This window comes from Megascapheus bottae, chromosome 13 (assembly GCF_031878675.1).
Source record: "Megascapheus bottae isolate mThoBot1 chromosome 13, mThoBot2.hap1, whole genome shotgun sequence".
NCBI lineage: Eukaryota > Metazoa > Chordata > Mammalia > Rodentia > Geomyidae > Megascapheus > Megascapheus bottae.
The window spans coordinates 8,158,169-8,173,700 of NC_143521.1; the positions used below are offsets into that span (position 1 = coordinate 8,158,169).

General features: G+C 44.0%; 1 non-coding gene across 1 annotated transcript; it reads right to left on the bottom strand.

Annotated features, from left to right (window-relative positions):
* Window positions 1-15,050: 15,050 nt before the first annotated feature.
* LOC150055483 (U6 spliceosomal RNA) lies at window positions 15,051-15,154 on the bottom strand. Its single transcript, XR_016537520.1, has one exon. It is a non-coding gene; the product is annotated as a U6 spliceosomal RNA (small nuclear RNA).
* Window positions 15,155-15,532: the final 378 nt, after the last annotated feature.

The window sequence follows — 15,532 nt, forward strand, 5'->3', positions numbered from 1 at the left end:
GACAGATGACAAGGAGTGAGGAAACTGATACTCTTTTTTTTTTTTTTTTTTTTGCCAGTCCTGGGCTTGAGCTCAGGGCCTGAGCACTGTCCTTGGACTTTCTTAAGGCTAGAGCTCTACCACTTGAGCCTCAGCACCACTTCCGGCTTTTGTCTATGTATGTGGTACCAAGGAATCGAACCCGGGTCTTCGTGCATGCTAGGCAAGCACTTTAACCACTAGACCAAACTCCCCGCCCGAAACTGATACTCTTAACTCCAACTAACTATCCAAAATCCAGAAGTAGAACTATTATGGAAGCAGTAGAGTACCAGCCTTGAAAGAAAAAGCTAAGGGACAGTGCCCAGGTCCTGAGTTCAAGCCCATTTTGGCATGCGAGTGCCCTTGCACTTGCTCTCCGTTTCCCTCTCCCCCTTTCCTTCTCCCTCTCCCTTCTTCTCCCTCCCTTTCCTTTACCCACTCCCTTCTTCTCCCTCTCTCTCCCTCTCTATCTCCTTCACCCTCTCCTTTCCTCTCCCTCTCCCTCACTCTCTCCCTCTCTTTTCCTCTCCCTTTTAGTTTATGAGGGGTGTGTGTGTGTGTGTGTGTGCTGGAACTGGGGCTTGAACTCAGGGCCTGGGCACTGTCCCTTAGGGTTTTGCTTAAGGCATACCTCCACTTTTGGATCTTTACTAGCCAATTTGTAGAAGAATCCCATGCAGTACTGTGTGTGTGTGTGTGTGTGTGTGTGTGTGTGTGTGTGTGTGTGAGAGAGAGAGAGAGAGAGAGAGAGAGAGAGAGAGAGAGAGAGAGAGAGAGAGAGAGAGAGAGAGAGAGAGATCTGGTTGCTGTCCCTGAGCTCTTCAGCTCAAGGCTACCACTTGAGCCACAGGGCCACTTCCAGTTTTCTGGCGATTAATTGGAGATAAAAGTCTCACTGACTTTTTAGTGCCCGAGCTGGATTTGAATCACAATCCTCAGATCTCAGCCTCCAGAGTAACTAGGATTGCAGGTGTAAGCCACTGTGCCAGTCTTGAGCTTCTTTTGCTCAAAGTAGTGCTCTACCCGCTTTAAGCCATGGAGCCACTTCTGGTTTTCTGGTGGCTTATTGGAGACAAGAGTCTCAGCGACTTTCCTGCCTAACTGGCTTTGACCCTCAGGTCTCTGCCTCCTGAGCAGCTAGGATTATAGGTGTGAACTACTAGTGTCCAGATTCATGAACTTTTGTTCATGGGCTGGCATCAAACAACAATCCTCATATCTCAGCCTCCTGAGTAGGTAGAATTCCAGGCGTGGCTACCCCAGGGTAACCAATAGTATAAGCCTGTGAGTTCACTGCCAGAGTCCCATTACTGAGAACTGAGTTTGTTGACCAGAAGCAGCAGCTGAATGAAGACTACAATGCTGAATAAGACACTCTGGGGGGGGGGGGGGGTGAACCATCATTGTGGGGAGAGAAATCATGGACGCATAGAGCATGTGTCAGTTCTCCTGGGGATGAAAGTCCACCCGCTCTTCAATGAAAAAGTCCCAGCATTGGGGCCGGGAGTTTGGCCTAGTGGTTAAAGTGCTTGCCTAGCATGCATGAAGACCCGGGTTCGATTCCTCGGTACCACATATATAGAAAAAAGCCGGAAGTGGTGCTGAGGCTCAAGTGGTAGAGCTCTAGCCTTGAGAAAGTCCAAGGACAGTGCTCAGGCCCTGAGCCCAAGCCCAGGACTGGCAAAAAAAAAAAAAAAGAAAAAGTCCCAGCATAATCAGTCCAAAGGGCACGGCTGCTCGTTGTTGCTCCCGCAATGGCAGCATCTCCGTAGTTCTTCTGGTGTCTACTGTTGACAGAGAAGGCACTGCATTGCTGGTGAGCCTCGATAGGCAAAAGTCAGTGTTACTGAGCCCCTGCTCACTCCACTGGTAAGTCCACTGAGTAAGCACTGGAGAGCTGGAACAGGATGGATTGTTCCACATTCATGGTGTATGTCATTTTGTTCAGTTCTTTAGAGCTTCCTCTGTAGAGAATCTCCTTTGCTGATCATTCATGTGACACAAATAGCTTTGGAGTCTATGTCCTTCCCAAGAGAGACCCTCAGCCCTTTTGTCCCTTCCTTTTCACACAATGAGGCTTAAACTCAGGTCATTGAGCCTCTCATTTGACTTTTTCCGGTCCAACCTATCACTTGATTCACACCTCCACTTCTGGCTTTTTGGTGGTTCATTGGAGATAAGAGACACATAGACCAGCTGGGCTATGGATTATACCTGAAATCGTGGTTCAAAGCCAGCTCAGGCAGGAAAGTCCATGAGACTCATCTCCAATTAACTACCAGCAAACTAGAAGTGGTACTGTGGCTCAAGTGATAGAGGACTGACTAGCCTTAGCTGAAGAGCACAGGGACAGTGCCCAAAGAGTTCAAGCCCCACCTCCATCCCACCCCCCAAAAGAAAGTCTCATAGGCTTTCCTCTGTATTCTGGCTTCCAGCCTGGATCCTGAGTAGCTAAGATTACATGAGTGAGCCACTAGTGCCCAGTGTTTCCAAAAGTGTGTCCACTGACATACCTCCTCTCATTCTTCTTTGTCACCAGTCTTTCAGCTCTCTCCCTTCCCTGACCACATGCATCAGTCAGAGGTATGCGCATCTGCCCTCTTGTCTAGACAAAGTAGATATACTGCATTCCTACGCCTTCCATTACAAATGAGAGTGCCAACACAATTTTTACCCCCCCTTCTGCAGTCTAGAAGTCTGGTATTAATGTGAGCGAGTCCCTTGCTGTCTCTGGAGGCCATTGGAAAGGATTGATCCTAGCCTTCCCCAGGCTTCTGATATTGCTGCAATCCTGTTGTCCCTTGTCTTGAAGAAATACTACTCTAGTCTCTGCCTCCATCATCACACGGATAATTTCCTTTTGCATTTCGGTCTAAAATTTCTCCTTTGGCAGGATGCCAGTGACTGAATTGGGATGCACCGTCCACTGTGACCCTTCTTTTTTTTTTTTGGCCAGTCCTGGCGCTTAAACTGGGTGCCTGGGCATTGTCCTTGAGCACTGTTTTCTCAAGGCTAGTGCTCTGCCACTTGAGCCACAGCCCCCCTTCTGGGTTTTTCTGTGTTTGTGGTACCAAGGAATCAAACCTGGGACTTTGTGCACGGTAGGCAAGGACTCTACCAGTTAGCCATGTTCCCGGTCCACCTCATTTTAATTTGATGATGTCCACAAAAACTCATATCTCCAAAAAAGATTGTATTATGGGTAGGCATGAGTGGGGAGTGGATAGAACGCTGTTCAATGGCACGTTGAGCTCAAGGACAGAGCCCAGGCTCTGAGTTCAAGCCCTACAATTGAAAAAAAAAGTACCAGTTATAATAGAAACAATACTTTAATGGAGAAAATTGTAGAACTTCAAGAAAGAGAGTAGAAAATGATGTGAATTAATCAGCTTTGAATCAATGAGAAGCCATTTTACGCTTTCAGAGGAGACATATTATAAAGATAATCTAACTTTCCTCAAATTAATCTATAAATTTTAAATAAATAAAATTTCATCTAGAATTTTAATGAATTGTTATGGTTTGACCCTTCTGTGTTCCCTCCCTCTCCCACCCTCCCCCTGCATGCTCACATATTTGGAGGTTTGGTTGACTGGTACTGGATTTCTGGGGAAGTGATTTTCATTCCATTCTTACCAGTATTGGAGCTTCAATATCGCGCTTTTTTTTTCCCCTCAAAGCTGGTTCTCTATCATTTGATTCACAGCTCCACTGTCACTTTTTGGTGGTAAATTAGAAATTAAAGTCTCATAGACTTTCCCACCTGAAACTTGGATCCTCAGCTCTCAGCCTCTTGAGTAGCAAGGATTACAAGAGTGAGCCATAAGCCAGGCACCAGTGGCTCACACCTGTAATCCTAGCTGCTCAGGAGGCTGAGATCTGAGGATCATGGTATAAGCCAGCACTAAAGTCCATGAGATTCTTATCTCCAATTTACCATTAGAAAACCGGATGTGGCCCTGTGGCTCAAGGGGTAGGGTGGTAGTCCTGAGCTAAAGAACTCAGGGATAGTGCTCAGGCCCAGAGTTCAAGTCTTACAACTGACAAAAAAAAAAAAGAATGAGACAGTGAACAGTGGACAGTGACCACTGGATAATGGCATTACTGAGAGGAAGGGGGAAGTAGGAGGTGATGCTTCCGTGGTTCCAGAAAGCAGGTATCTGGTGATGGTGGGATGCCCTGGCCACTGCAGTGTGCTGCTCCCCCATCTACTTTTCTCATAATCATGGACAGAAACTTCTGAAGCTCTGAGCCAAATAAAGCCTTCCTTCTGGTGTTTATTCAGGTATTTGGTCACAACAACAACAAAAAAGCTCAAGCTCATTAACTCAGAATTTGATAAGCCTTCACAGAACAGTTCAAGTGCCTCCATAGCTAGGTCAACCATGGATAAAAAGTAGATCTTGCACTCTGATGTGTTGGGACATTTTGCAAAGACAGAAGAATCAGTACTGAGCGTTATTGGCACAGAGATAGATAGCTAAGTGGGAAACTGAGTCACCATATGGAAATCAGCTGTCTTATTTCTATGGACCCAGCAGACTACAGATGATCCAAGATATAAATGTGAAAGACAAAACTATACACAGTCATCCCTCAGTGTCTTCAGGGGATTGATTTCAGCCCCACTGGACAAAATCCACAGATGCTCAAGTCCCATATTGCAAACTGTTGAATTGTCTGTTAAATCTGTCCACATCCTCCCACATGCTCTAACCATCTCTGTTACTTGGGATACCTAAAGTGATGTCATTTCTGTAGGAACATATTTGTTAGGCAAGAAAGACAGGAAAATACATATATGCATGTTTAGTATAAATGCAATTTTTCTAAAGCTTTTTTAAAATTAACATTAGTTGTCCGAAGGGGATTTATTGGGATATTTCCACACATGTACACAATTTATTCTGTTCAATCTCACCCATATTTATCTTCCTTCTTATTCTACTTCCCTCTCTTAAAATGATTTGAATAACCTTTCCTATTCTGTTTTCTTTTACTTTACTTTTCCTTCCTTCCTTCCTTCCTTCCTTCCTTCCTTCCTTCCTTCCTTCCTTCCTTGCTTCCCTCCTCTTCCTTCTTTCTTTAACCAGTCCTGGGGCTTGACTTCAGGGCCTGACCTCTGACCCTGAGGTTATGCTTGAGGATAGTGTTCTACCACTTGAGCCATAGCCACTTCTAGCTTTTTCTGGGTAGCTTATTGTAGATAAGAATGTCATAGGGCAGGGAGTTTGGCCTAGTGGTAGAGTGCTTGCCAAGCATGCATGAACATCAGGGTTCGATTCCTCAGTATCACATACATAGAAAAAGCCAGAAGTGATGCTGTGGTTCAAGTAGTAGAGCTCTAGCCTTGAGAAAGCCCAAGAACAGTGCTCAGGCCCTGAGTTCAAGCCCCAGGACCCCAGGACTGACAAAAAAAAAATAAAAGTGTCACAGACTTTTCTGCTCAGGCTGGCTTCAAACTGCATTCCTCTGATCTCAGCCTTCTGAGTAAATAGGATTACAGATATGAGCCACCAGCACCCAGCTTCATTATTCTATTATCATATATGCAAACAAGCTACTTGGACTATAGTCATCCTAATTCACACTCTTAACTCTGTTCTCTCTTGCTGATACTCTATCCCCCAACAGAGCTTGTTTTCCTGTCATTTTTTTTTGCCAGTCCTGGGCTTGAGCTCAGGGCCTGAGCCCTGTCCTTGGATTTTCTCAAGGCTAGAGCTCTACCACTTGAACCTCAGCACCACTTGCGGCTTTTGTCTATGTATGTGGTACCAAGGAATTGAACCCGGGTCTTCGTGCATGCTAGGCAAGCACTTTAACCACTAGGCCAACCTCCCGGCCCCTTCCTGTCATTTTTTTATGTGTGTGTGTGTGTGTGTGTGTGTGTGTGTGTGTGTTCACACTGTGGACCAAACACAGGGGCTCATGCATGAAAAGTAGAAATTTCTGTCGCTGAGCTCATGCCAATTTACCTTGCTTGCTTTTCTTTCTTTCTTTCTTTCTTTCTTTCTTTCTTTCTTTCTTTCTTTCTTTCTTTCTTTCTTTCTTTCTGGTTTTTGTTTTGTTTGGTTTTCTCTTTGCCAGTCCTGGGCTTGGGCTCAGGGCCTGAGCACTGTCCTTGGATTTTCTCAAGGCTAGAACTCTACCACCTAAGCCTCAGCACAACTTCCAGCTTTAATCTATGTATGTGGTACTGAGGAATCAAAATTGGGTCTTCAGGAAAGCACTCTACTAGGCCAAACTCCTAGCCCCCCCCCCCCGCCCCCCGCCTAGCTTTTTCATTCAATCCTGGCACTATTCCCATTTGAGCCACGTCTTTGCTTCTGGCTTTTTTTTTTTAATCTAATTATAAATAAACATCTCATATACTTTTCTACCCATGTTGGCTTTGAACTTCCATCCTCAGATCCCAACCTCTGGAGTAATTTGGATTACAGGCACAAGCCACAAGTACCTGGCTATAACTTATTACTTTTTTATTTTTTACTTTTTGGTGGTCCTGGAGCTTCAATTCGGGGCCTGGGCTCTGTACCTGGGCTCTTTTGCTCAAGGCTAGTAGTGCTCTACTACTTTGAACCACAGCATCAATTCTGGTTTTCTAGTGGGTAATTGGAGATGAAAGTCTCAGGGGCTCTTTTCTTCCCTGGCTGGCTTTAAACTGCAATCCTAAAATCTCAGCCTCCTGAGTAGCTAGCATTACTGATGTGAGCCATCAGCATCTAGACATTTATTACTTAAAAAACAAGGGGCTGGAGTTTGGCCTAGTGGTAGAGTGCTTGCCTAGTATGCACGAAGACCTAGGTTCAATTCTTCGGTACCACATACAGAGAAAAAAGCTAGAAGTGGTACCGAGGTTCAAGTGGTAGAGCTCTAGCCTTGAGAAAATCCAAGGACAGTGCTCAGGCCCTGAGCTAAAGCCCAGGACTGGCAAACAAAAAAGAAAAAGAAAAAAATCAAGGCGAGGCACGGTGGCTCACACGTATAATCCTAGCTACTCAGGAGGCTGAGATTTGAGGACCATGATACAAAGCCAGCCCAAGCACTAAAGAACAAGAGACTCTTATCTCCAATTAATCACTAGAAAACGGGAAGTGGAGCTAAGGCTCAAGGGGAAGGGTGGTAGCCTTGAGCTCAGGAACAATGCCCAGGCCCAGAATTCAAGCACCATTACCTCCCCCCCCCCCCCCCCCCCGTCCCCACACGCCGCCCCCCCCAGCAGCCAACACACACACACACACACACACACACACACACACACACACAAATCAAGTTGTGTGTGGCTCACTCCTGTAATCGGACCTACTCTGGAAGCTGAGATCTGAGCATCACGGTTCATAGCCAGCCTGAGCATGGAAGTCTGTGAGACTCTTATCTCCAATTAACCACCAGAAAACTGGAAGTGGTGCTATGGCTCCAGTGGTGGAGCACTAACCTTAAGCTGAAGAGCTCAGGGACAGTTCTCAGGCCCCATGACTGAATCTCACAGATTTTACCGCCTGGGCTGGTTTCAAAATGCAATCTTCAAATCTCATCCTTCTGATAGCTAGGATTACAGGGGTGAGCTACCAGCACCTGGTTAATGTATTATTTCTTAATGACTGAATACTATTCCATTGAATGGATATTCCCCCCCCCAAAATGTTGATTCATTAGGAGATGGACATTTAGGATGTTTCTACCTCTGAGATATTGATTTTGTATGATCATAATTTTATTGCATGGTTTTCATTTCACAGAGTAGATATACTAGGTCAAATACTAGCACTATGTTTAGGTTTTATTTTTATTTATTTATGTATTTATTGCCAGTGCTGGGCTTGAGCTCAGGGCCTGAACCCTGTCTTTACACTTTCTCAAGGCTAGAGCTCTACCACTTGAGCCTCAGCACCACTCCCGGCTTTTTTCTACATATATGGTACCAAGAAATCGAACCCGGGTCTTTGTGCATGCTAGGCAAGCACTCTACCATTAGGCCAAACTGGCAGCCGAAGACTGCTCAACTCTTTTCCATGGTGGCTGTATCTCCTTACCTTCACAGCAAGAATGTATGAGGGTTCTAATTTCTTTCCTTGGTTCAAAGAACCATTATGTCTCCTTGCCAAAGACTTTCAGACCTTGAATAAGACAAAGATAGCCAGACACCAGGAGTCAGAACCTTAAAGAGTTATGCATATACTTGTAGGTGGGAATGTCATGACCCTAGGTGTTACAGCAGCAACACCCAGTTTAAATAGTATTTTGAGAGCAGGCAGAGCAGCAAATGTGTAGATAAAGGCAGAGAGGACTCCTGAGAATTCCAGGAAGAGGGTAAAGCAGTGACAGAGCACTGGAGACTAGAGCCATTTAGGGCCCAAGCTTTGGACTGAGAAGACCAAGAGAGCTTGAGCCTGCTTTGGAAATCACTAGCTAAGTGATGTACAGGCACAGGCCTCCCTCGCATGCTGCAGTATCAGCTTCTCCTTTGAGGCACGGGTTATCGTAAGGATAAAGAGAGACAACTTTAGTGAAATTCTAGGCATGCTGTGAACACTGGCTAGTCTCACTGGGATCCTGGGAAGGCTGTAGCAGCAAAAATCAATCCAAGAAATAAACAAACTCTAAAACCCTAGGAAACTTTCCCCAAATCTTAATCTGAGCTCAGGACAGAAACTTGGTGGTGTTCCAGGGGCTTTCCCATCTTGTATACCAGGCATGAAACGAATATGCAACACTTGGTATGTTAATTAACCTCCTTAAATGATCTGAAGAGAGCTGACCTTTGTGTTGGTTGTGTTGGATTTTCCCAGGAGTCCAGTGAAGGATGGGGTGGTATGAGAGGAATTATGCCAGTTTGATTTTATTCCAGGAAACCACTAAGATGAAAATTTCTATAAAATGACATTGCTCCTGGGTCTCACTGCTGCTCAAATCAAGCTTTTTTTCTTCTTCTTCTTCCTCTTCCTCCTTCTCTTCTTCTTCTTCTTCTTCTTCTTCTTCTTCTTTTTCTTCTTCTTCTTCTTCTTCTTCTTCTTCTCCTCCTCCTCCTCCTCCTTCTCCTCCTTCTCCTTTTCTCCTTCTCCTTCTCCTTCTCCTTCTCCTTCTTCTTCTTCCCAGTACTGTGATTTGAACTCAGGCCCTGGACTTTTTCAAGGCTAGCACTCTATTCTTGAGTTACAGCACCATTTGTTTTTTTTCATGCATGTGGTACTGAGAAATCAAACCCAGGGCTTCATGTATTCTAGACAAGCTTTCTACCACTAGGCCACACTCCCAGCCTCAGCTTTTTTCTTTCTTTCTTTCTTTCTTTTTTTTTTTTTTTTAGTGCTGGTACTGAGGCTTCAACTAAGGGCTTTGAGCTCTCTCTTAGTGCTTAGCTTTTTCTGCTCAAAACTAGTGTTTTATCACTTGAGCCACATCTCTACTTATAGCTTTTTTCTTGTTAATTGGAGATAAAGATTCTCTTGTCAGACTGGGAATTTGGCTTACTGATAAAGTGCTTGCCTCACATGCGTGAAGCCCTGGGTTCAATTTCTCAGTATGACATAAACAGAAAAAGCAAGAAATAGGCACTGGGGCTCAAATGGTAGAGCCTTGAACAAAAGAAACTCAAGGATAGTGTCCAGGCCCTGAGTTCAAGGACCAGAACTGGAAACAACAACAACAAAAAAATAAAAATAAAGTCTCTTGTCTATCTGGACTAGCTTTGAACTTCAATTCTTAGGTCTTAGCCTCCTGAGTAGCTAGGATTACAGATGTGAGTCTCTGATGTCTAGATATTTGTTTGTTTACAGTCCTGGGGCTTGAATTCAGGGCCTGGGCACTGTCCCTGAGCTTCTTTTGCTCAAGGCTAGCACTCTACCACTTGAGTCACATCACCACTTCCAGCTTTTTTCTGTTTATCTTTTTGTGGGTCATGGAGCTTGAACTCAGCCTAGGTGCTGTCCTTGAGCTCTTCAGCTCTTCACCTTACCATTGAGCCAAGCCTACTTCCCATTTTTCTAGAGGTTAATTGGAGATAAGAGTCTCAGGTCCTTTTGTGCCTGGGCTGGCTTTAAACTTTGATCCTCAGATCTCAGCCTCCTGAGTAGATAGGATTATAGATGTGAGCCACCGCCCTGGTGCATCCAGCACTCAACTAGTTCTTTTTACCCTTGTTTTCTTGGCAAGCAAAACATTGTCCACACTGTATAGAGAATTTTTTTTTCCCCCTAAGCATAAACTGTGTCCCTGGGACTTGAATTCAGGGCCTGATCACTGTCCTGGAGCTGCAGCTTCTTCTTCTTTTGACAGTTCTGGGGACTGAACTGAGGGCATTAGCACTGTTCTTGGGCTTTCCTCAAAGCTATGCTCTACCACTTGAGCCACCGCACCACTTCTGGCTTTTCTATGTATGTGGTACCAAGGAATCGAACCTGGTCTTCGTGCATGCCAGGGAAGCACTCTACCACTAGGCCAAACTCCCGGCCCCCGAGCTTCTTTTGCTCCCAACAAGTACTTTATTATTTGAGTCATAGCTCCATTTCTGGCTCTTTGGTCATTTACTACAGATAGCACTTTCACAGGCTTTCCTGACTAGGCCTGATTTGAACTGTGATCCTCAGAACTCAGCCTCCTGAGTAGCTTAGAATTATAGGCAAGAGCCATCAGTGCCCAGTTGTCTTTATCCTTTTTCAATGATTGTTTCTGCTTCTATACTGCCATGATTTTTTTTTTGTTACAGTTGGAAAAAAAAATTGTGTTATGATTAGGACCTGAACTCAGGATATAGTTGCTGAGTCTTATTTGGTTTTGTTTTTGTTTTTCCTCTCAAGACTGGCACTCTATCCTTTCAACCACAGATCTACTTCTGGCTTTGTGTGGTTAATTGGAGATGAGTCCCATGAATTTTGAACTAAAATCCTCAGATCTCAGCCTCCTGAAGAGACTTCAATTACAAGAATGAGCCACTGGCACCCAGCTTGCCATATAATTTCGCCAGACAGCTTCCAGAATTGTTGCTAAGTCAGTATATAGTGTCTGATTTTTTCTTTCTTCTCACCATTCCAAGATCCCCCATTTGAGATAGGTTGCTTTAAGCCTCAAAGTGACTAAAAAATAAGCAAATCCTTTTCATATAATACAAATATAGAATGTCTACATGAGGCTGTTGCTGATAATTCGTTAGTAAATAACTTTCTCATTAACTCTAGCCTTCTTGTTTTAGCTTTTCCCTCCTTGTTTTCCTTAACTGCCCTCATGGCTACAAGATGGATGGAGAGTTCCAGGTATATCTAATATTCACACAGATGATAGGAAAGAAAAGATAATTTTACTTCTATATCTTTTTTTTTTCAGGAGTGAAGAAACCTTTCCTGGAACCTTCCAGCTAATTTTCCTTCAAGTGTCATTGTATAGAAAATGCCATCTGCACAGGCACAGGCCCGACTCAATCATTGACAAAGAAAATGGTAGTGGCCTACTTCACTGAGATGAATCACAGTCTTCTCTCCTGTGCTAGAGGAGGTGTGGGGGAGGGGGGGCAGGAGTTTGGACTAGTGGTAGATGCTTGCCTGCCTAGCATGCATGAAGTCTTGGGTTTGATTCTGTGGTATCACATACCAGAAAAAGCAGGAAGATATAGCTCAAGTGGTAGAGCGCTAGCCTTGAGAAAGCTCAAGGACAGTGCCCAGGTCCTGAGTTCAAGCCCTAGGACTGGTTTAAAAAAAAAAAAGACCAGGGTAGAGGAAGGCAGATACAAGAAAGGAAGAGAAAGGGTCTGGTAATGGCAATCAGCAATGCCACTACATTCCTCCAAACACTTTCTAGATTATGTGATTATTGATTCTCACTTAATTACAGTTCCCTGAAGGCTCTTCTCTTCTAACTTGCATAGGCTCTCCATCTTCCCATTACTTGTTTGTAGGAAGCCATAAAGTAGGCTTGAGTTTTAGAGTTTTCCTAGGAAATCGGTTATCTCTGTGCACTTGGTTGACCTTGGATTAACTCTGAGCCCTGTTTATGTGAAGCAAGTCAGAGCCGAGGTATCTTAGGACCTGTGTACTGAGTCTCTTTAGAAACTTGTCCTTGTCATTCTTTCACAGTGCTGAGAGGGTGCTTGGCTGCAGATTGTGCTGAAGCTTCGTCTTTCCCCCTCTGTCCCCTGCTTCCAGGCTGGTAGGCTCAGGAGGACACCTGGAATCTAAGTTTTTTTCTTTGTTCTTGTTTTTGTTCTTGTTTGCCAGTCCTGGGACCTGAACCTTGCCTGGGCCTGGATGCTGTCCCTGAGCTTTCAGCTCAATGCTAGCACTCTACCACTTCAAGCCACAGCATCACTGCTGGCTTTCTGCTGGTTAAATGGAGATAAGTGTCTCACAGACTTTCCTGCCTGGGCTGGCTTTGAACTGAGATCCTCAGATCTCAGCCTCCTGGTAGCTAGGATTACAGATGTGAGCCACTGGTACTTTTCTTTATTTTTTTTCCCCCAGCCCTGGGGCTTGAACTAAGAGCCTGAGCACTATCCTTGGGCTTTCCTCAAGGCTAGCACTCTACCACTTGGGCCACAGTACCATTTTTGGCTTTTTTTCCCCCTACATATGTGGTACCGTGGAACCAAACCTCCGGGTCTTCAGGCATGCTAGGCAGGCACTCTATCAGTAGGCCAAACTCCAGCCCCCCACCTTTAAATTTTTTTTTAGTGCGTGCATGCGTGCATGTGTGCGCGTGCGCACGTGTGTGCACGCATACCTGTACTGGTACTAGTGCTTGAATACAGGGCCTAGGGGATGTCTCTTAGCTTTTTCCATGCAAGGCTAGTGCTCTACCACTTGAGCAACACCTCCACTTGTAACTTTTTATGTTAATTGGAAACGAAATCACTAGCTGGGCACCAGTGGCTCTTGCTTGTAATCTTAAACTCTGAGGATCATGATTTGAAGCCAGCCCAAAGAGAGTCTGAGAGACTCTCATTGTTGTGGTGGTGGTGGTTGTTATTGGTTGTGGGGCTTGGACTCAGGACCTGGTGTTTGTCCCTGAGTCTCTTTGTGCTTAAGGTTAGTGCCCCAAATGCCCCCTTTCTACCACTTCTTGCTCACAACAGCTCAGATTCTGGCTTACAACAGACTCCTATGAGGTTTCAAAGAGAAGAAAATCTGATAGTGAAGGAGAATGAGAGAAAAGCCACAGGTTCACTTAGACTTTTTGGAGTGGCTAGTTGGAGATAAGAGGCTCACTGAGACTTTTCTGCTCTGATCTCAGCCTTTTTAGTAGCTAGGATTACACAGGCATGAGCACCCGGCTGCCTGTAAGATTTATCTCCAAATAGCCCATCACAAAGCTGAAAGTGGAGCTGTGGTAAAGCGCTAGCCTTGAGAACAAAAGCTCAGGGATATCACCCAGGCTCTGAGTTCATATACCAGGATGAACACACAAAAGTCTTGGCTGCCTTTAAACCATCATCCTCAACCCCCTGAAGAGCTAGACTTGAATTCTCTGTGGTTTTAGGATTGCAACTTAGTTTCTACAGGCTTCACTAAATGTACAACTTTCAATTAAGAGGAGCAATTAATTGTATGTTGAAGGACAGAGAATACAATTTGTATGGGAGAAGGAAGAAAGGCATAGGAAGAAATGAAACAGAATGGGGTGTTTATGCCTTTCCAGTTTTTGGTTTGATTCTTTACCTATATGCTGGCTAATGTTTTGCCCTTGTAGTCCATGAGCAGAGTCAATATCCTTATTACAAATCCCCCTAAATGAAAACCAAATCCCTGGAAGGTATGCTAATTTAAACCAAATCACCTTGATTATGGTCAATTTTTCTGGACAAAGATTATGAAACCTCAAAGCTTGTGACTCCATCATTCACTCAGGTCCTCTCTCATTTTCCCTATCAGACTCACTTTGAAAATTCATAGGAATCTATTATAAACCAGAATCTGAGCTGTTGTGAACAAGGAATGGCAGAAAGGGAGATATTTGGCTCACACAGGATATTTTATTTTTGTGTGGGATATAGTTAGCACTTAATATTTGAACAGATGGGCATCCTATTCCTCCTTAAATCTGACATAAAATTAAAATTTCAAGTGATTGTTAACAGCTGCTGTGTCACACTGAGGTATGGGAAGTCAGCGCTTACCCCTAACTGATGCATCTGTGGCCACTGCATTGGGTATCAGCCTTTTTTTTTTTTCAATTGTATTTTATTGTCAGAGTGGCATATAAAGGGGTTACAGTTACATTCATCGGGTAGTGGGTCCATTACTTTATTTTTGAAGGATTTTATTAACACTGATTTTTACATCATATTTCAAATGTCATGTTTAGCAAACATGAATTCAAGAAGGGAATCTCTCTATGCAATCACTGGCACATAGATTTTAGAACATAATAAAAATTAAGCTGAGAGGTTGTATGTCATAGATACATATCAATTATATATTATGTCTATAGAGTATATATCCCATCATAGATTTTTATGTCTATGTAGTTATGTTTGTTTCTTTGGTCTTGACTTATCTTGCTCAACATGATTTACTCTAGTTTTATCCACTTCCCAGTGAATGCCATTATTTTATCTTATCTGTTGGCTATGCAGAATTACATTATATACACATACATTTTTTTTTTGCCAGTCCTGGGCTTGAGCTCAGGGCCTGAGCACTGTCCTTGGACTTTCTCAAGGCTAGAGCTCTACCACTTGAGCCTCAGCACCACTTCTGGCTTTTTTCTATGTATGTGGTACCGAGGAATCGAACTCAGGTCTTCGTGCATGCAAGGCAAGCACTCTACCACTAGGACAAACTCTCCGCCCACTATGTACCACATTTTTTTGTTGTTTTCATTCAACTGTTGTGGGGCTTCTGGGTTGTTTCCATTACTTGGCTATTGTGAACAGTGCAGAGATGAACATGGTACATTACTTCTTGAACATCAATACCCTTTCCCATGTTTTTCTGCCAGTTTCCCTTCCCCCACTCCCTCCCAATCATTTTGATTTTCCCCTTCCCTTCCCTATTTCAACGAAACAAATAAACCTATATACAATATACCAGGTACCAAGGTCAGATAAAAATATAGAACACTTCACAAATTTGCATGCCATCCTTGCACAGGGGCCGTACTAATCTCTGTATTATTCCAATTTTAGTATATGTGCTGCTCAAGCAAGCACTGGGTATCAGCCTTATAATCATTTACTTCATGACTTTGGCCTACAGAGGATAGGACATTCACACTGCTGGAACAGAAGATGCAAACAACGGAGTCCTGAAGAGCTACATTTTTTTTCCACTCTCACATCATTCTGCATTGAATTTGCCACTTTCAGTCATGCGAAGTCATGAAAAGTCATGAGAAGTCCCTTCATTATTTTATGAGTCAACTCCTCATCCTCATCATGTTCGCTTTACCAACCTTGAACTACAGCTCCCAAAGCCCTTTTTCTTGCCGGATTTGTTAGAGATGGAAATAGAGAAGCTTGCTTGAGATTTATCCCACCATGGCCCACTGCCAGATTAAAAGGTGGCTGGATGGATTCTAGTCTGGATTC